At 35.7% G+C, this 21,702-nt stretch overlaps 1 pseudogene; it reads right to left on the minus strand.

Annotated features, from left to right (window-relative positions):
- Positions 1-1,560: 1,560 nt before the first annotated feature.
- LOC139980066 (tyrosine-protein kinase Fer-like) lies at positions 1,561-20,691 on the minus strand (annotated as a pseudogene).
- Positions 20,692-21,702: the final 1,011 nt, after the last annotated feature.

The raw sequence follows: 21,702 nt of genomic DNA on the forward strand, positions 1-21,702 counted from the left end.
CAAATAGTTAATAGCCATCTCTGTAATTTCTTCCTCAAAAGAAAGAACTATTTCACACATTTTTGTAGAAAAATAATTATTAAAAGTTTACTTTTGATAATAATAACAACAACTATTGCAAAATAATATATATCTGTGAAGTTAAGATTTCCCTCTACCAGTAAAAAACAGAACACTATTTAAAACAAAAATAGGACAAAATGTACAACAAAAAAACAACAAAAAATCTTGCTTTTGTTTGAGATCTTGAACATAACATACATCGCATGCATCTTGCTCATGTCCAGATGTTTAAAGGAGCATTTTGAGGAAAAATTTAACAAATTTTCTGCCCTGTCAAGATACTAAAATCCCATGCCAATGAAGGTCATTAATTTCACTAGACAACTTCAACCTCAAATAATGTATTCCAAGTGGAACAATTTCAAACATCAATGTGATTTCTGTGCCTAAAATATGAAAAATGTCTTGAGTGTTAACTATGGAAGATCAATGGATTTGTTCACCACTTTAACCACTGTAGGCTTGATTAAATTTACAATTAAATGCATAAAGCTTCTGTAATTGCTTCAAGAAAGTTGTTGTTTTTGGTTGAAATCAATTTATTCCTTTTCTCCCATGTTGTAAGTCCTATTCATATAGGGTAAAATGAATTGGTTTGTTTACGAGGTAAACACCCCCCCCCCCACCCCAATACAGAAATCATTGATACAAATATGTAGCTAACCTGTTGCATTATTGTTCAAAATTATACATGGCTTTAGAACTCATTTGTATACATTTCCTCCAGTTCTGCTTGTGTTAATTCTAGTTAAGAATGAAACTTCATGTCTTCTTATGGCATATATACATTTTTGTTACATGCGCAGTTTTATCAAGTTTTTGAAACACACTTAGAAGGAAGTGAAAATACAAGGAACTCTTTTTTCTGATACAACAAATTTGTTACCATCGAAGAACAGAAAGTAAAACACAAAGTGTGTATTGCAGTCTAAGAAGTAAAATACTAAACTTTGTCGCACAAAAGAGAAAAAACTGTTGGTCCGTCAAATGTAATACAAACTATTCCTGTGTAAATAAAAAAATATCTACAATGGCAGAAAAGGAGACAAAAGTCCTCCAAGCAATTCTGGGATACATATAAATATTGCAAAATTATGAGGAGATATCAGATATGGAAAAATTATCCTGTGTTACATATTGACTTTTAATTTTGGGGATTAACCTTGAATAAATAGAAAGGAAGTGCATTTCTTTTTCAAATGTTGAAAAAAATAGCCATCGTAATGAGCACTCAATCCATAACTTATTTAGATTTAATACAAACCAATGACCTAGTTTTACGATCGCATTGTAATGAGTGACCATTTAGCAGTACATGTAATTATCCAGCAATGAGCTATGTTATAGACCCATTGTAATGAGTGACCATTAAGCAGTACGTGTAATTATCCAACAATGAGCTATTTAATAGACCCCATTGTAATTAATGGCCATTTAGCAGTGCGCGTAATTATCCAGCAATGAGCTATTTCATAGACCCATTGTAATTAATGACCATTTAGCAGTATGTGTAATTATCCAGCAATGAGCTATTTAATAGACCCCATTGTAATTAATGACCATTTAGCAGTACGCGTAATTATCCAGCAATGAGCTATTTCATAGACCCATTGTAATTAATGACCATTTAGAAGTATGTGTAATTATCCAGCAATGAGCTATTTAATAGACCCCATTGTAATTAATGACCATTTAGCAGTGTGCGTAATTATCCAGCAATGAGCTATTTAATAGACCCATTGTAATTAATGACCATTTAGCAGTGTGTGTAATTATCCAGCAATGAGCTATTTCATAGACCCATTGTAATTAATGACCATTTAGCAGTGCGCGTAATTATCCAGCAATGAGCTATTTCATAGACCCATTGTAATTAATGACCATTTAGCAGTATGTGTTTTCTATTGTCTATTATCTATTGTTGTTACGTTGCAAGACAATATTACAACTGCATTATTCATTATGAGAATTGAATTCATGTTATTGATCCACTAACCAAGCTCTGCCTGTATGAATTTCAATATGTTGAACAATCAATACCTTGTTTTGTGCACATTGGGACAATCATTATTAACTTTTGCATATGAACCTCATTTTCATCTTTCTTTCTTCAATTTTTTTCAATAGTTTCAAATCAATAATCCAGCTTTTTGCCTGCAAACGGTCCAATAGTGTTATACAAACTTTTCTTGCAAAGCAAATACTGCAAAAGGAAATACCAAAGAAGCAGCTTGTGTCTCCAACATGGCTAAAAACTCATTGGATATATTTCCCTTGATGTTATTGATCAAACTTTTTTGTTGCCAATTAATTTATAAGAAGTATTTGAAATTTCCTGATACAGAAAAAAAAGAGTTGGAACACAAAGATATATGTTGTTTCACTGATCAAATTTACTTTGCCATCAACTATATCAGAGTAACTGTGGTAAATATGCTAATGGCCGTCACAATGTGACAACGAACAACATCTCACCTTTAAATAAAAGACCTGGTGTCATCCTACGACAAAATAGTTAACGAGACTTACCATTAATGTATATCAGTTGGAATTTAGGTACACTTAGGTACACTTACTTAATCAAAAACTGTTTCAGACTGTATAAATGACAATTAACTCTACAGGGTGACAAATATATTGTAAATACATCATTTCTTAACAAGACTGCAAGCCCACGATGATTGGATGAGTACTGTCATGAACAAACTAAACATAGGTAGATGCCATGCTATGTATATTCCATTTTGAAACGGTTATCGGTTCCAATCGTTCCAAGAATCCAGTGTTTGATGGGGGAACCATGCAACCATACAATCCATTATCTTCTTCACCAGAAAACACCGGATAACGTGAAACATTCTCGATCACGTAATTTGGGATTCACTTAATCGACGGCCATATTTCTGGGATGTTTCCTGAGCAAACATTGGCAATAGATTTGTAAAGATGGTGGCTTTTCACCTCTGTACCCTTGAGTTGTATCAGACTGAATCTCACACTATTGGATGTTGAAATAATTGAATTTTTTTAAAAAGAGATTGCATTCTATTTAAATATTTTATGTATCTTCTTCATCGCTGTCTTGATTTCTGAAAAGTTTGGTCTGTCCTCTGGTTCTTTCCTCCAGCAGGCCTGGATCCATTCCCAGACGGCATCTGGACATTCGGGAGGCTGGTTCATCCGATAGCCTGAAATTGAGGAGAAGATAGGCTTATAACCATGACAACGACAAACAAGCACAGGCATCTAACGGTCGCTATGGTAGTGGTCAATAACGAGACATTTTAGGCATATTTCCAAGAATGTCAAACTTTTTTCTACATCATTTGTATCATTCATATTATATGTAACTAGCAGTAGTTAGTGTATCTAACATAAATTAAGGTGGCATTTTTCTTGAGGACGAAAAGAAGGAAGCAGTTACAGCTTTACAAAAATTAACCCCCCCTCCACTCCTCCAAAGAATAATTCATAAACTGTCTGGTACAGCTTTGGAAACCCTCTATTATACCTACTGAGTCTTTCTTGTGTCACTATAGTAACCAACTGAGGACCACCTGGCGTAACTTTTGTTATCTATTATATATCATCTTTTAATTGTAATTTGAATTGCATACAGTGAGTACTATTATTTTCCAGTTCATCTGGCCAATATTCTTATTTTTTTCCTTAAAGGGGGAGGGTAAGGTTAAGGTGACTTCATATTCCTCTCTCATTGTTTTTCAGTACTTACCGCCCTCTATTTTCTCTCTGGCCTCGGTGTTATTCATGCCGGGGTACGGAGTGCTACCTCTGGAGAATATCTCCCAGAGGAGTACTCCATAATTCCAGACGTCAGAGAGCGACGTGTATGTTCCTGAAAGAGGATAGAGAGAGGACAAGCAGAACGGGTTGATTCGTGAGGAGATAGATGATGCAAGTCTCACATTGAATGGAAGAGTCTAAAAAACATATTAATATATATATATTTTATTATATATGCAATCAATTTAATATGTATCTGAACAAGATTTGAATGCTAGTACCTGTCTGTTGATGTTTCATGCTACGATGTAAGCTAGGGGCAAATTTTTTACAGATTTTGACTGGTTGTCCATCTGACAACCCGGCCTAATAGTTTATATGTCAAGAAAATTATAAAAATATCAAAATAAGAATCACTAATATATTCACTTTGATGAGATTGATTAGACCATTGATTAGATTAGATTAATTAAAACTGATTGGTTGGAATTAAACAGGACTATATCTGAGCCTTATGATGTTTTGATTTATATATTTGATTATTGATTCCTAGAGCTACAGTATGATGTGTCAACTGTTTTTAACAAATAATTCTTATTTTTCAAATTGGGGGCCTGGGGGGGATGTGGGGTGGGGAAATACATTATCAATGAATTTGGACAAAAAAAATCTAAGATGCCAATCAGGATGCTCATTATGGATTCCAAGGGCTCAGGTAAACTCTTCAATGAAGTGGCAGGGTTTGGGATTGAAAGTGTTTCACATAATAAAACGATTTCAAAATGTTTCCTTGTGTTTTATTTCAAATTGTGAATGTTCTGATTTTGGCCAAAAATGAGAAATAAAATCTTAATGCTTTGGCCAGACAAAATCATTAAATTTTGAAAGGAAAAAAAAAAGTTCTCAAATGCCAGTCAGGATGCTCATTATGGATTCCAAGAGCTCCGGTATACTCTTCAATGAAGGTAAGTGTCGGTCTATGGAACACTAATAAAATGATTTTCAAATGTGTCTTTGTACTTTCTTTAAATTGAGAACGAATAATCTCATTATAGCTTAATAAGAAGTCTATACAGTGTAGAAAAAACTAAAAAAAAATGGCCAAAAAAAGAAGAGAATTGATAAGGCTATAAGCCATACAAAATCCCAAAAATTTTGACCAAAAAAAAAAGTTCTCAAATGCCAGTCGGGATGCTCATTATGGATTCCCAGAGCCCAGATATGCTTCTCTCTGAAGTTAAAAGTGGTAGCCTATGGAATTTTTAGCCTATTAAAATGATTCTCAAAATGTTTCATTATAAATTCCCTCAAATTGAGAATGAATAATATCACTGTTGCTTTATAAGAAGGACACCCTCTATCTAATGCATATGTGTAGGAAGCACTAAAATAAGGTCATGATTTTGGCCCCCAAAAAATAAACTCCTCAGGCTATATAGCCATACAAATTCATTAAATTTGGACCAAAAAAAAAAAAAGTTCTCAAATGCCAGTCAGGATGCTCATTATTTTGGGCCCTGTTATGCTTCTCTCTGAAGTTAAAAGTGGAAGTCTATGAAATTTTTAGCCTATTAAAATGATTCTCAAAATGTTTCATTATAAATTCTCTCAAATTGAGAATGAATAATACCACTGTTGCTTTATAAGAAGGACACTCTCTATCTAATGCATATGCATAAAAAGAACTATAAAGGTCATGATTTTGGCCCAAAAAAAAGAAACTCATAAGGCTATAGCCATACAAAATCATTAAATTTTGGAAACCAAAAAAAGTTCTCAAATGCCAGTCGGGATGCTCAATATTGATTCCCAGAGCCCAGATATGCTTCTCTCTGAAGTTAAAAGTGGTAGTTTATGGAATCTTTAGCCTATTAAAATGATTCTCAAAATGTTTCATTATAAATTCTCTCAAATTGAGAATGAATAATATCACTGTTGCTTTATAAGAAGGACACCCTCTATCTAATGCATATGCATAAAAAGAACTATAAAGGTCATGATTTTGGCCCCCAAAAAAAGAAACTCATAAGGCTATAGCCATACAAAATCATTAAATTTTGGAAACAAAAAAAAGTTCTCAAATGCCAGTCGGGATGCTCATTATTGATTCCCAGAGCCCAGATATGCTTCTCTCTGAAGTTAAAAGTGGTAGTTTATGGAATCTTTAGCCTATTAAAATGATTCTCAAAATGTTTCATTATAAATTCTCTCAAATTGAGAATGAATAATATCATTGTTGCTTAATAAGAAGGACACCCTCCATCCAATGCATATGTGTGGAAAGAACTAAAAGGGTCATGATTTTTACCCCCCCCCCCCTCCCCAAAGTAAGGCTTTGGCTATACAAACTCAATAAATTCAGACAAAAAAAAGTTCTCAATGCCAGTCAGGATGCTCATTATGGATACCCAGAGCCCAGACATGCTTCTCTCTGAAGTTAAAAGTGGTAGCATATGGAATCTTTAGCCTATTAAAATGATTCTCAAAATGTTTCATTATAAATTCTCTCAAATTAAGAATGAATAATATCATTGTTGCTTAATCAGAAGGACACCCTCCATCCAATGCATATGTGTGGAAAGAACTAAAAGGGTCATGATTTTTACCCCCCCCCTCCCCAAAGTAAGGCTTTGGCCATACAAACTCAATAAATTCAGACAAAAAAAGTTCTCAATGCCAGTCAGGATACCAAGAGCCCAGATATGCTTCTCTCTGAAGTTAAAAGTGGTAGCATATGGCATTTTTAGCATATTAAAATGATTCTCAAAATGTTTCATTATAAATTCTCTCAAATTGAGAATAATATCATTGTTGCTTAATAAGAACGACACCCTCTATCTAATGCACATGTGTGGAAAGAATTAAATAGGTCATGATGTGGGCCATATGGCTGCAAATTTAGTGAATTTGGAGAACGAAAGTTCTCAATTGACAGTCAGGATGCTCCCTATGTTTTCATACAGAGCTCAGAAATATGCTTTACTATGCGGTTTTATGTTTTTTTAGAATTTCTTTCAAGGTGGGAATGGTTCTTCTCATTCCATCTGTTTTTGTAAAATTAAATGAAATTAGAAAATCAGAAATTTGCTTTTCTATCCAGATAAAAGTGGTTGTCTATGGAATTTTAAGCCTCATGATATCATAAAAATTTTCAAAGTGTTTTAGAATAACCTTCTTTTATCCTGGGAATGAATAATACATTATTACATAATTCAAAAAGACACCCTCCATCCTATGCATATACTTAAAAGGTCATGATTATGGTAAAATATAGAGTTATTTTTAAAGGGTTAAAAATTCCCAATAAACCACTTTAAACTGATCCTAGACAAGCATATCTGGTAACTCATAATGAGCATTCTATCTGACATTTGAAAGGGTTTTTTTTTTCGACTGAATTTAGGGTTCCATTTATTATTGTTTAGCATTGGGTGTTTATTACTATCTGTTTTAGGCTTTTACAATAATTGTCTTACTGTATTATTGTTTCTCATACTTATTTATATTTATAAACATAGACTATGATTTAATCTTTTGTGCATTTTGTTAAGTTTTTAAAATTATTTTACTATTTACATACTTCTGAAGTTGTTTTGGACTGAATGCGTTCAGGTTGTATTTTTTTATTATCGTTTAGTACAAGTGTTTTTTATATTGTTGGGCTTTTACATTTTATGCCTTATTGGTTCTATATATTTAATATTTAGGTTTTTGTTACTATTTGTTTTTAGGTTTTACATTTGCAAAGCGCTTTGAGCAGTGTTGCTGATTATGTGCTTAAAATATTACTTATTATTATTAATATTATTGACTGATGATTTTTTTGTCTTAGCTTTTTCATTCTTTCCAAAACTATGGTTAGGATGGAAGTTGTCCTACTGCATTAAGTTCAAATAATATGCTACATTCTCAATTTGAAAGGAAGTGAAATGAAACATTCTGATAATTATTTTAATATTTAGAGGTTTAAACAGTCCATAGAAATCAACTATTAGTTTCAGTATAAAGCATATTTCTGAGCTCTGGGAATTTATAATGAGCATCCTGACTGGCATTTGAGTACCTTTGTTGATTTTTGCATGGCTGAAACCTAATGATTTTTTTGTGGCAAATCATGTCTTCCTGTTTTTCCCACAAGCAACAATGATATAATAAATTCCTAATTTGAAAGAAGTTATAACAAAACATTTTAAAAATCATTTTAATATTTAGCGGCTCTAAGTTCCATAGACTAACTATTTAACTTGGAATCCATAATGAACATCCTGACTGGCATTTGAGAACTTTCTATTTTTTTGGGTCCATATTTAACAGTTTTGTAGGCTGAAACCTTATAATTTTGTTTTATTTTTTGGCCAAAAAAATGACCTTTTAAGTTGAGGGTATCCTTCTGAATTAAGCAACAATTATATCAATTCCTAATTTGAAAGAAGTTATAATAAAACATTTTAAAAAATCATTTTAATATTTAGAGGCTTTTGGTTCCATAGACTAACACTTTAACATCAGAACTTTCTATTTTTGTTTGTCCAACTTTAAGTTTTGTTACTCTAAAACCACAAAATTATTTTAATATTATAAGAGGCCTAGCTCTGAGAATCCATAATGAGCATCCTGACTGGCATTTGAGAAATTGTTATTTGGTCCAAATTAAATAAGTTTGTAAAATTAAATTTAAGTTAAATTTAAATTAACTAAGTTATGATTTTCTTTAGCTAAACCATGACCTTTATAAGTATTTCCACAATGATGCATAGGATGGTGTGTGTCTTTCTGAATTAAGCAACAATCATATAATACAATCCAAATTTGAAAGAAATTATTATGACAAATTTTGAAAATCATTTTATGCACATTTCTGAGCTTTGAGATGCCATTATGAGTATCCTTACTTTTGTCCAAATTGAATGATTTTTGATAATATTTGAAAACAATCATGACCTTTTAAGGCCTTTCCAAAATTACGCATAGGGTGGAGGGTGTCCTTCAGCAAAAAGCAACAATGGCATTTGAAAACTTCTGCCAAATTGAAAGTTTTGTAGGGCCATATATAGCCTATGACTTTTTTTTTAATTCTTTAGCAAAAATCATGACTGTTTTAATTCTTTCCAAAATTATGCATAGAATGTCTTTTATTCTCAATTATCAGGTCTGGATGCTCTTTATGGATTCCTAGAGCCCTGGTTTGCATTTGTTTTAGTGGTAGTCCCTAATTATCAAAATGATTTCATATAACACAAAATCATTCAATTTAGATTCTCAGCATCAAGAATTTTATGCTTTTCTCTGAAGCTAAAAGTCGCATGTTAAGAGGGTTAAAACTCCATTTTTTGCTGTGGCTAAAATTCTGACCTTTTTTTAATTCTTTCTAATATTATACCTAGATTGGAAGTTGTCATTCTGATTTAAGTTATTATTACTTCTGAATTATTACTTCTGACTTATTACGTCTGAGTACTTATTACTTCTGTGTTATTATTACTTCTGAATTAAGTAATATAATCAGTTCCCACATTGATAAAAGTTATAGCCATTTTTTGTAAAATCACTTTAATTTTTAGAGGGTAAAACTTCTTAAACTCATTTTTTTTCTGTGGCTACAATCATGACCTATTTTGAATTCTTTCTAATATTATACCTAGATTGAAAGTTGTCATTCTGAATTAAGTTAAATGAATATGATCTGTTCCTACCTTGAAAGAAGTTATAGACATTTTTTGGGGAAAATCACTTTAATGTTTAGAAGGTTAACTTTCAGAGAAAAGAACATTTCTGGGCTCTGGGAATCTATTTTAGAACTTTCATATTTTGTCCAAAGGCTAAAAATGTGTTAGGCTAAAAATTCCATAGGCTACCACTTTTAACTTCAGAGAAAAGCATATTTCTGGTCTCTGGGAATCCATAATGAGCATCCTGACTGGCATATGAGAACCTTTTTATACTTGTCCCAATTTAATGTTTTGTAATGCTAAAACTTAATGATTTTTGTTTTACTTTTTACCAAAATCATGACCTTTTAAGTTGTTCCACAAATATATGCATATGATTTAGGGTGTCCTCCTAAATTCAGCAACAATGATATAATTCATTCCCAATGTAACAGAAGTTATGAAAAACATTTTGAAAATCATTTTAATAAGCATAAAATTCCATACATTACCACTTTTAACCTTCAGAGAAAAGTATGTTTCCAAGCTCGGAGAATCAGTAATGAGCATCCTGACTGGCATTTGAGAACATTTTGTTTGTTCAAGTTCATTGATTTAGTAAGACTATTCATATAGCCTTACGAATTTTTAAATTTTCCACCAAAACAAAATATCATGACCATTTTCATTCTTTCCACAATGATGCGTAAGAGACAAAGGCTGTCCCTCCTAAAGTAAGCAACAATGATATAATACATTCCCAATGTGAAAGAAGTAATTATGAAACATTTTGAAAATCATTTTAATAAGCAAAAAAATCCATACACTACCACTTTTAACTTCAGAGAATAACATATTTTTGAGCTCTGGGAATCCATAATGAGCATCCTTACTGGCATTTGAGAACTTTTTTTTTGTCCAAAATTTAACAGTTTTGTAAGGCCTTGTAAGCCTTACAAGTTTTTTTTGGCCGCCAAAATCATGACCTTTAAGTTTTTCCACAATAATGCATAGGATGGCGGTGTCCTTCTGTATAAAGCAACAATGATATAATACATTCCCAGTAATTATGAAACATTTTGAAAATCATTTTAATAAGCGTAAAAATCCATACACTACCACTTTTAACTTCAGAGAAAAGTATGTTTCCAAGCTCTGGTTCCGTCATGGGCATCCTGAGTGGCATTGGAGAACTCGTTGAGTTTTTGGCCCCAATTTAGATATCATGAACAGTTTAATTCTTTCCACGGTGATGCATTAGATGGAAGGTGTCCTTCTGAAGGAAGCAATATGATATAAAACATTCCCAATGTGAAAGGAATTTTTAGAAACATTTTGAAAATCATTTTAATAAGCATAAAAATCCATACACTACCACTTTTAACTTCAGAGAATAGCATATTTTTGAGCTCTGGGAATCCATAATGAGCATCCTGACTGGCATTTGAGAACTTTTTTTTTTGTCCAAAATTCAACAGTTTTGTAAGGCCTTGTAAACCTTACAAGTTTTTTTTTTTTTGGCGGCCAAAATCATGACCTTGAAGTTTTTTCCACAATAATGCATAGGATGGAGGGTGTCCTTCTGTATAAAGCAACAATGATATTATACATTCCCAATGTGAAAGAAGTTATAATGAAACATTTTGAAAATCATTTCAATAAGCATAAAAATCCATAGACTAAACACATTTTAACTTCAAAAAGAAGCATATTTCTGAGCTCTGGGAATCCATAATGAGCATCCTGACTGGCATTTGAGAACTTTCTTTTTTTGTCCAAAATTTAACAGTTTTGTAAGGCTAACACCTAACAAGTTTTTTTTGGTGGCCAAAATCATGACCTTTTTAGTTCTTTCCACACATATGCATTAGATAGAGGGTGTCCTTCTGAATTAAGCAACAATAATATCATACGTTCCCAATGTGAAAGAAGTTATAATGAAACATTTTAAAAATCATTTCAATAAGCATAATAATCCATAGAATAACACATTTTAACTTCAGAGAGAAGCATATTTCTGAGCTCTGTGAATCTATAATGAGCATCCTGACTGGCATTTGAGAACTTTTTTTTAGTCCAAATTTAATGAATTTGTATGGCTATAAACCTTATGAGTTTTTTTTTTTGTTGGCCAAAATCATGACCTTTTAAGTTCTTTCTACACATATGCATTAGATAGAGGGTGTCCTTTTGAATTAAGCAACAGTGATATCATACATTCCCAATGTGAAAGAAGTTATGATAAAACATTTTGAAAATCATTTTAATAAGCATAAAAATCCATAGACTAACACATTTTAACTTCAGAGAGAAGCATATTTCTGAGCTCTGGGAATCTATAGTGAGCATCCTGACTGGCATTTGAGAACTTTCTATTTTTGTTTGTCCAAATTTAACAATTTTGTAGTGCTAAAACCTTACAATTTTTTTGCCAAAAATCATGACCTTTTTAAGTTTACCTACAATTATACATTAGAAAGAAGGTGTCCTTCTGAATTAAGCAACAATGATATCACCAATTCCTAATTTGAAAGAAGTTATAATAAAACATTTTGAAAATCATTTCAATAAGCATAAAAATACATAGACTAACACATTTTAACTTCAGAGAGAAGGATATTTCTGAGCTATGGGAATCTATAATGAGCATTCTGACTGGCATTTGAGAACCTTTTTTTGTCCAAATTTTAACAATTTTGTAGGGCTAAAGCCTTATAATTTTGTTTATTTTTTTGCCAAAAATCATGACCTTTTTAAGTTTTACCACAATTATACATAAATTAGAGGGTGTCCTTCTAAAGTAAACAACAATGATATAATCAATTCCTAATTTAAAAGAAGTTATAACAAACCATTTTAAAAATCATGCTGTAAGTTCCAAAGACTAACACATTTCAGAAGAAAAGCATATTTCTGAGCTCTAGGAATCCATAATGAGCATCCTGACTGGCATTTGAGAACTTTCTATATCTGTTTGTTCAAATTAAACAATTTTGTAAGGCTAAAACCTTATAATTTTGTTTTATTTTTTGCCAAAACTATTGACCTGTTAGGTTTTTCCACAATTATGCATCATATAGAGGGTATCCTTCTAAATTAGGCATCAATGATATAATCAATTCCAAATTTGAAAGAGATATAATAAAACATTTTAAAAATCATTTAAATATTTAAAGGCTTTAAGTTCCATAGACTAACACATTTCAGAAGAAAAGCATATTTCTGAGCTATAGGAATCCATAATGAGCATCCTGACTGGCATTTGAGAACTTTCTTTTTTGTTTGTCCCAATTTAACAAATTAAAGTTACAGTAGGTATATCTGAGCTTTTGAAATCAATATTTTAGCACCCTGACTTAATATTTGAGTCCTTTATTAAAAACCTTCTATATAATTATTGTAAGTCTTTAGTCATTATGATTTTTTTTCTAGAATCACAATTTTTTTAAATTGTTCCCAAAGTGATGCATAGGATGCCCTGTTGATTATAAAAATGCAAAGGGTTCAAATAAATTCAGTGTTATTTAAAGCTATATCATAATTTGAGGCTTAATATTTCATAGAACCCCACTTTTAACTCAAGAACAAACCAGACCCTAGTTTGGTGGGAATTTCTAGTTCCTAAACTGTTTAACTTTTGCTAAATTTAAGGTTTGCATGACCTGTCATAATTTTTTCAATTTTCAGCAACAAAGCACGAATTCCTCTTGCTTAAAAAAAAACATGCCATCATTTGATGATGACGTTATATTGCCCAAAATGTTAATTATTATGACCAAAAAATAAAAAATAAATAAATAAAAAAATAAAAAAGTAATAATAATATTTCACTTATATATAGCACTTATACCAGCAATAGGTCTCAAAGCACTTCACAGAAGATATGTTACCCCTGTTCAATGATAACCTGTCCCAGAGACAATCCCTCCAGGCGGCTGCAGTTATATACTGCGCCCAATGACAAGTTACCTCACAGGTACCCATTTAACCCCTGGGTGGAGAGAGGCAATTGAGATAAAGCATCTTGCCCAAGGACACAAGGTAATGGACTAGGCAGGAGTCGAACCAGCAATCCTTGGATCACAAGTCCGACGCCTTAGCCAATCGTCCACAACACTCTCTAAGGTTTTGAACATGCAGGTTTAAAACAGACCCACAGAATATTTCACTTTTATAGCGCTTTTACCAGCAATAGGTCTCAAAGCGCTTTACAGAAGATATGTTACCCCTGGTCAACGATAACCTGTCCCAGAGAAAATCCCTCCAGGCGGCTGCAGTTATATACTGCGCCCAATGACAAGTTACCTCACAGGTACCCATTTAACCCCTGGGTGGAGAGAGGCAATTGAGATAAAGTATCTTGCCCAAGGACACAAGGTAATGGACTAGGCAGGAGTCGAACCAGCAATCCTTGGATCACAAGTCCGACGCCTTAGCCAATTGTCCACAACACTCTCTAAGGTTTTTAACAGGCAGGTTTTAAAACAGACCCACAGAATATTTCACTTTTATAGCGCTTTTACCAGCAATAGGTCTCAAAGCGCTTTACAGAAGATATGTTACCCCTGGTCAACGATAACCTGTCCCAGAGACAATCCCTCCATGCGGCTACAGTTATATACTGTGCCCAATGACAAGTTACCTCACAGGTACCCATTTAACCCCTGGGTGGAGAGAGGCAATTGAGATAAAGCATCTTGCCCAAGGACACAAGGTAATGGACTAGGCAGGAGTCGAACCAGCAATCCTTGGGTCACAAGTCCGACGCCTTAGCCAATCGTCCAGAACACTCTCTAAGGTTTTGAACATGCAGGTTTTAAAACAGACCCACAGAATATTTCACTTTTATAGCGCTTTTACCAGCAATAGGTCTCAAAGCGCTTTACAGAAGATATGTTACCCCTGGTCAACGATAACCTGTCCCAGAGAAAATCCCTCCAGGCGGCTGCAGTTATATACTGCGCCCAATGACAAGTTACCTCACAGGTACCCATTTAACCCCTGGGTGGAGAGAGGCAATTGAGATAAAGCATCTTGCCCAAGGACACAATGTAATGGACTAGGCAGGAGTCGAACCAGCAATCCTTGGATCACAAGTCCGACGCCTTAGCCAATTGTCCACAACACTCTCTGAGGTTTTGAACACGCAGGTTTTAAAACAGACCCACAGAATATTTCACTTTTATAGCGCTTTTACCAGCAATAGGTCTCAAAGCGCTTTACAGAAGATATGTTACCCCTGGTCAACGATAACCTGTCCCAGAGACAATCCCTCCAGGCGGCTGCAGTTATATACTGCGCCCAATGACAAGTTACCTCACAGGTACCCATTTAACCCCTGGGTGGAGAGAGGCAATTGAGATAAAGCATCTTGCCCAAGGACACAAGGTAATGGACTAGGCAGGAGTCGAACCAGCAATCCTTGGATCACAAGTCCGACGCCTTAGCCAATTGTCCACAACACTCTCTAAGGTTTTGAACACGCAGGTTTTAAAACAGACCCACAGAATATCAGTTTTATAGCGCTTTTACCAGCAATAGGTCTCAAAGCGCTTTACAGAAGATATGTTACCCCTGGTCAACGATAACCTGTCCCAGAGACAATCCCTCCAGGCGGCTGCAGTTATATACTGCGCCCAATGACAAGTTACCTCACAGGTACCCATTTAACCCCTGGGTGGAGAGAGGCAATTGAGATAAAGCATCTTGCCCAAGGACACAAGGTAATGGACTAGGCAGGAGTCGAACCAGCAATCCTTGGATCACAAGTCCGACGCCTTAGCCAATCGTCCAGAACACTCTCTAAGGTTTTGAACATGCAGGTTTTAAAACAGACCCACAGAATATTTCACTTTTATAGCGCTTTTACCAGCAATAGGTCTCAAAGCGCTTTACAGAAGATATGTTACCCCTGGTCAACGATAACCTGTCCCAGAGAAAATCCCTCCAGGCGGCTGCAGTTATATACTGCGCCCAATGACAAGTTACCTCACAGGTACCCATTTAACCCCTGGGTGGAGAGAGGCAATTGAGATAAAGCATCTTGCCCAAGGACACAAGGTAATGGACTAGGCAGGAGTCGAACCAGCAATCCTTGGATCACAAGTCCGACGCCTTAGCCAATTGTCCACAACGCTCTCTAAGGTTTTGAACACGCAGGTTTTAAAACAGACCCACAGAATATCAGTTTTATAGCGCTTTTACCAGCAATAGGTCTCAAAGCGCTTTACAGAAGATATGTTACCCCTGGTCAATGATAACCTGTCCCAGAGACAATCCCTCCAGGCGGCTGCAGTTATATACTGCACCCAATGACAAGTTACCTCACAGGTACCCATTTAACCCCTGGGAGGAGAGAGGCAATTGAGATAAAGCATCTTGCCCAAGGACACAAGGTAATGGACTAGGCAGGAGTCGAACCAGCAATCCTTGGATCACAAGTCCGACGCCTTAGCCAATTGTCCACAACACTCTCTAAGGTTTTGAACACGCAGGTTTTAAAACAGACCCACAGAATATCAGTTTTATAGCGCTTTTACCAGCAATAGGTCTCAAAGCGCTTTACAGAAGATATGTTACCCCTGGTCAACGATAACCTGTCCCAGAGACAATCCCTCCAGGCGGCTGCAGTTATATACTGCGCCCAGTGACAAGTTACCTCACAGGTACCCATTTAACCCCTGGGTGGAGAGAGGCAATTGAGATAAAGTATCTTGCCCAAGGACACAAGGTAATGGACTAGGCAGGAGTCGAACCAGCAATCCTTGGGTCACAAGTCCGACGCCTTAGCCAATTGTCCACAACACTCTCTAAGGTTTTGAACACGCAGGTTTTAAAACAGACCCACAGAATATCAGTTTTATAGCGCTTTTACCAGCAATAGGTCTCAAAGCGCTTTACAGAAGATATGTTACCCCTGGTCAACGATAACCTGTCCCAGAGACAATCCCTCCAGGCGGCTGCAGTTATATACTGCGCCCAATGACAAGTTACCTCACAGGTACCCATTTAACCTCTGGGTGGAGAGAGGCAATTGAGATAAAGCATCTTGCCCAAGGACACAACGTAATGGACTAGGCAGGAGTTGAACCAGCAATCCTTGGATCACAAGTCCGACGCCTTAGCCAATCGTCCACAACACTCTCTAAGGTTTTGAACACGCAGGTTTTGAAACAGACCCACAGTAACTGCTTTTACCACTTCTTTGCCATACTCAGGCGCGTAACCAGGAATTTGCCAAGGGAGGGGCGAACTCTGTAGGCAAACTATCAGAGCCAAATATGGCTCTGCAAACTATCTTAGCATAGCGCCATCACGAGTGGCATGAAGCGTACAAGAAAACTTTGGCCAAAAATGCCTCCCAGATCGTTGGGAATGGCACTTCCCAGGCCTTGTTAGTTGCATTTAAGCATTTTCTATTTTGAAATTACTAGGAATATCATAAAAATATACAAAAAAAATATGCTCAAGGGGGGGCGGTCGCCCCCTTGGCCCCCCCTTGGCTACGTGCCTGGACATATGTATACACAACCTTTACCAATATTTCATGGCCTCAGGGGCTGTCCATTTGATTGGTTTCTGTCTCATGTTGTTGCTGTCGATCTGTTATTCCTCTTCTTCTTCTCTCGACATTCCAAAATCGCTGATCTTCAGAATATTCTTCGTGCCGACCAGACAATTCCTCGCTGCCAGGTCTCTGTCAATGAGGTGAAAGCATGACCATGAGTTTTACAGAGGTATACTGTGGGAGCATGGCAGTGACCATATATCAATCTACTAGATCTGCAGTAATATACAGAGCATTTGGCATCTCACGTTATTGGGCCTCTCCCAAAAATTTCTCCCTACCTTGAGGTTTCATTCCTTAATGTTGCCGCATTTTTGATAATGTTAACATCATTTCAGTTCCACAGAGTGTTTTATTCTAACATTCGTGTAGATGGATAGGAGATCAATGGTGTGAGGTGGGGAGGGGGGGGGGTTGCATGATGGTGGTGAGGTTCTATCTGTTAACAGAAAGTTACTTATCACTACAATTTACTGGCAGCATTCTACAATTACAATGTGCAAAAGCAAAATGTCTAATTTTTAAAAGCAGTGGGAATGTCCCATTCTCCTTATTTGGTTAAGTAACGAGAATTGTCTTTAGTATTCAGTTTTGACATTTTCCCTTTGAAAGCAGATATCACACAAAGTTTCAAATAGACAAGAGTCCTGATTACTTATCTGAGTTCTTCTTGTTTGTTCCTCAACAAATACATACTAGCATACATGCATACCCATGCCTACATCCATAAACCCACACACCTGTTTATTAATCCCAGGACAATTTCTAGTTTACCTGTGAATACAACTTTTGCCCTCCAAGTAAGCCATCCCTGATGCTGCATCTTCACTCATTTTAATCTGCTCGGGGACACTCAAGGTCTTGCTGTCATCTCGAAGCAACTTCAAAAGATCTCCTCCTGCAAAGGTGACAGAGAAGCAAACATCAGTCAGTAAAATCAATCTTTTTAAACAATTTACTGATTTCATCTCATAAATCTATTGTTGTTTAGTCTGTTTTGTGTGTATTAATTATGATACAAGCCTAAACGTACGCAAATAAAGTTCCTCTGTTCATGGTACATATTGCACATCAGTGTAGAGCAAGCCAAAAACTAATAAAAGAGCTTATATATAATTGCAATCTTCTCTGAATGTGTAACCAGAAATACACCGTACAAAACTTCAATTTCTATAAAATGTCACAGTATATTTAGAAAGATATTTATAAGGATATTTATGATATACGGCAATATATGGACAGTATAAGGATATTTATAATATTTATAAGCCGGTCAAAATAGGTTACATCCAATCAACCAATAAATCTCCAGTTAGGTGCATAGATCTTGAGTTGGGCTATTCAACTAGCAGTGAGGAAACATTTTCCTCTTCGATAAAATTTCACGTTGTTTGCGACCAGAAAATACTTCTCCATACAACTAACCAGAGTGGCAGGGTTTCCATATACAATGAGATGTTTACAGTGTACCATATTCCCTAATAAATCAAAGGCCAAATTTGCCCCCCTAATCTAACTAATTTGATAGTTGTCACAGAATAAAAGAAATGATGTCAAATCCATTTTTTACTGGTTTTTGACCTTGAACAAGCTCCATGACAATGTAGATTGGATGTCTGTCTGTTGCCACGCCAATAAGTTTGACGATGTTGGGATGGTTGTAATTCTTGAGGATGTAGGCTTCTGAGAGGAACTTCCTTCTCGTTGCAGCATCTACTGTGGCCTTGCACGTCTTGACGGCAACAGGTTTATTCTTAAATGTCACTTTTTGGACGTCACCTAAAATGTCCCTGCATGTACACAAGAAAAAGGATGCTTATGAAACTAAAAGAACAATGCAGTCAACAAACCCAACCCCTCACCCACCCCACCCCCGTTTTCATTTTTTAATATTTTATTTCACTTGGGGTGCAATAGAGAAGAGTTATAACCATATGGGTTGTAATTAATACAGTTCTAACAAGATATTCATATAAAAATTCACTTTTTTTCTTCTTCTTTTTTTCCACCTTAAATAAAGAATGCAGCAGTAGTATAGACAAGGAGATGTCACATGTGAGGTCATGTGATATGTCACATGAGAGCTCACAATATATGTCACATGAGAGGCAACCAGTGGCTTAATAAACCTTAACACAGTAATTTTTCATTGCCTAGAGCTGAAGGGGTATACACTAGAATTCAGCTAACATCTTACGTTAGCCCATGTACCAACAGTAAGAATCTCCCCAAATAACTCAACATTAGTGCACACACATACTGTGTTGATAGGAATAGACTGGAGTAAACAACATGACACATGTTGTGCACACATGGTCATCCCTGTTAGCTTCAAATACAAGTCAATTGGCCAAACAAAAATTACAAGGTTTCAGGGTCACTGGTACAAAGTGGGTAAATGTCAGTGAAATTAACTCATCTACCAATTAACTTTTCATTACCATTAAAGGCAATGAAGACTCGCCCCAAACAGCATGCTGCCATATGAAAAAGTTAACTCTCTGTTGCTTGCAAGTGACGTTTTGTTCGTGTCGCTACAAAATGCAGACAGTAATGAAACGTGATACCTTGTTATCTTTAGCTGGACCTGAGATGTCCATCGCTGTATCGTTTGTACACTGTGCTGTGGGTATTGACCGCAGCTGTATGTACTGACTGTACACTAGTGTCTAATTTACTGACGGTAGCAAGCTGTATGTGTATTTGCTGGGATTGATGGTGGTGTGTAACACTTCTATTACACCTCATTCGAAACTAGGTCAGATTACTGGCATTAGACGTTTCTTTTTTTTGCGCGAGTCTTCACACCCTTTAAAAGATTGAATCGTTATGTCTTTCATGAAACTCACCTGTCCTAATTTGGTGTCCAGCAGGATGTCCTTGTGTCGAAGGTCGTGCTCGTCCTTGACCTTACTTATTGGATTTCTGATCATCATGGCTTTCGTCACCGGTGTTTGAGTTGACATGTGATGGTTCACCAGTTCCTGGATTGACCGAAAACTCCCTCCTTCCAATCGATACTGTTAAAAACCAGAACATTCAGACATTCAAAAAAATTGTGTGGAGGAGAAAAGTCAGGCTTAATGATATATCATATCAAACACACACAGTATGCCATTTCAATTTTGTAATGTGAGGGAGGAAGGGGAAGGGGGACCAAGATGTGTGGAAGGGGAGCCTTTGAGGACCCCTGGCCCCACCACTGCCTACAGAGGATGGTATTGTAACACCAAAATGTGTGTTTTACATGGCGTTTTTAAATGCTTTTATTTAAAAAATATTATGCTAATATATTACATATAATATATATATTATATATATATATATATATTATGCTATTATTAAAAAAAAAGCACTATTGTAATAATAGCTATCAGCAAAAATAAGTCCCAAAATTGATTTGCTGTCATAGATGGGTTAACTCTCTGCAGGTTTAAAAACTCGCAATGGACTGACCGTGCTATCGTCTTGTTTCACGATCGGGAAGTGCCTCTGTTTATCGGCGGACCTGCAGGAGAGCACGTACTGGCCGGATGCGTCGCTCTTGAATCTGACAATGAAGTCTCCCTCCTGTTTCAGCAGCTCCTCCGTCTCTTGTCTCGGCAGGGCGCCGTGGTACCAGGCTTCATCCTTCAGGGGCACGTCCTTGTTGGAGCTAGGCTGTAGACACAAACATCTCTGCTGTAAGTTACTCAACATCAACAACATTCTGTTAAATAACAACTTTGGACGACAAAAAATAGAACTGAACCTAATGCAGTATTAGGAGACTGACTTGACACAATGAAGTCAGACCACAGTTGGAGCATGCTTCTCCCATCTCATGTTTGTTCAGCTGGAAGATTTCAATTATCATATGACATGTGCACACTGTCACCTGACTAAGTACACTTGTCACCTGATTGAGTGCACATATCATCTGACTGAGTGCACATATCACCTGACTGAGTGCACTTGTCACCTGATTGAGTGCACATATCACCTGACTAAGTGCACTTATCACATGACTGAGTGCACTTGTCACATGACTTCAGTGCATGAGAATGGTCTACCCTTCACCCACCTCAGACCGAAATACTTGCTAACATCACAGAATCTAAGCAGACTCAGAGATTGAAATAAGCCAAGACAATATGATTAACTCATATCTCCCATTCTTGGTATTATTTAAATGTACTATGAATTAACCATTGTCCACAATTCTTCAATTATCGGCCAAATGCTTAACACGCTAAAATTGTTCAAAGTACTTCCCGAAAGGCTTTCATCCTCTCTACATTATACTGAGATGGGTGGGTGGGTGTTCAATTAGATAAATATGTCGCAGTGACTTTATATACTTTGTGGGTTGATATAATATACTTCTCGTTATTTGATGTTTTTAGTATGTGTAGGGGACACACTGATGACTACTAATATCAGTGTTTAATGCTTTAATATTCACACACACACTTATGACTTGTATAAACTACCTTCATACCTCTTTAATACTTCACACCCCGCATGTTTATGAGACTGATATTTTCACCGGTATATTTAAATAAAGCGAATCTAAAACATATCAGTACAGAATTGCCAAGGTATAATAAATTCAGGTTGCAGATAAACCCAGCTTCCTTAAAAAAAAAATGGTATCAATAAAATCTGAGGTTTAATCTTCCTTCAAATCTGTAATATAGT

Source organism: Apostichopus japonicus, chromosome 14 (genome assembly GCF_037975245.1).
Source record: "Apostichopus japonicus isolate 1M-3 chromosome 14, ASM3797524v1, whole genome shotgun sequence".
Taxonomy (NCBI): Eukaryota; Metazoa; Echinodermata; class Holothuroidea; order Aspidochirotida; family Stichopodidae; genus Apostichopus; species Apostichopus japonicus.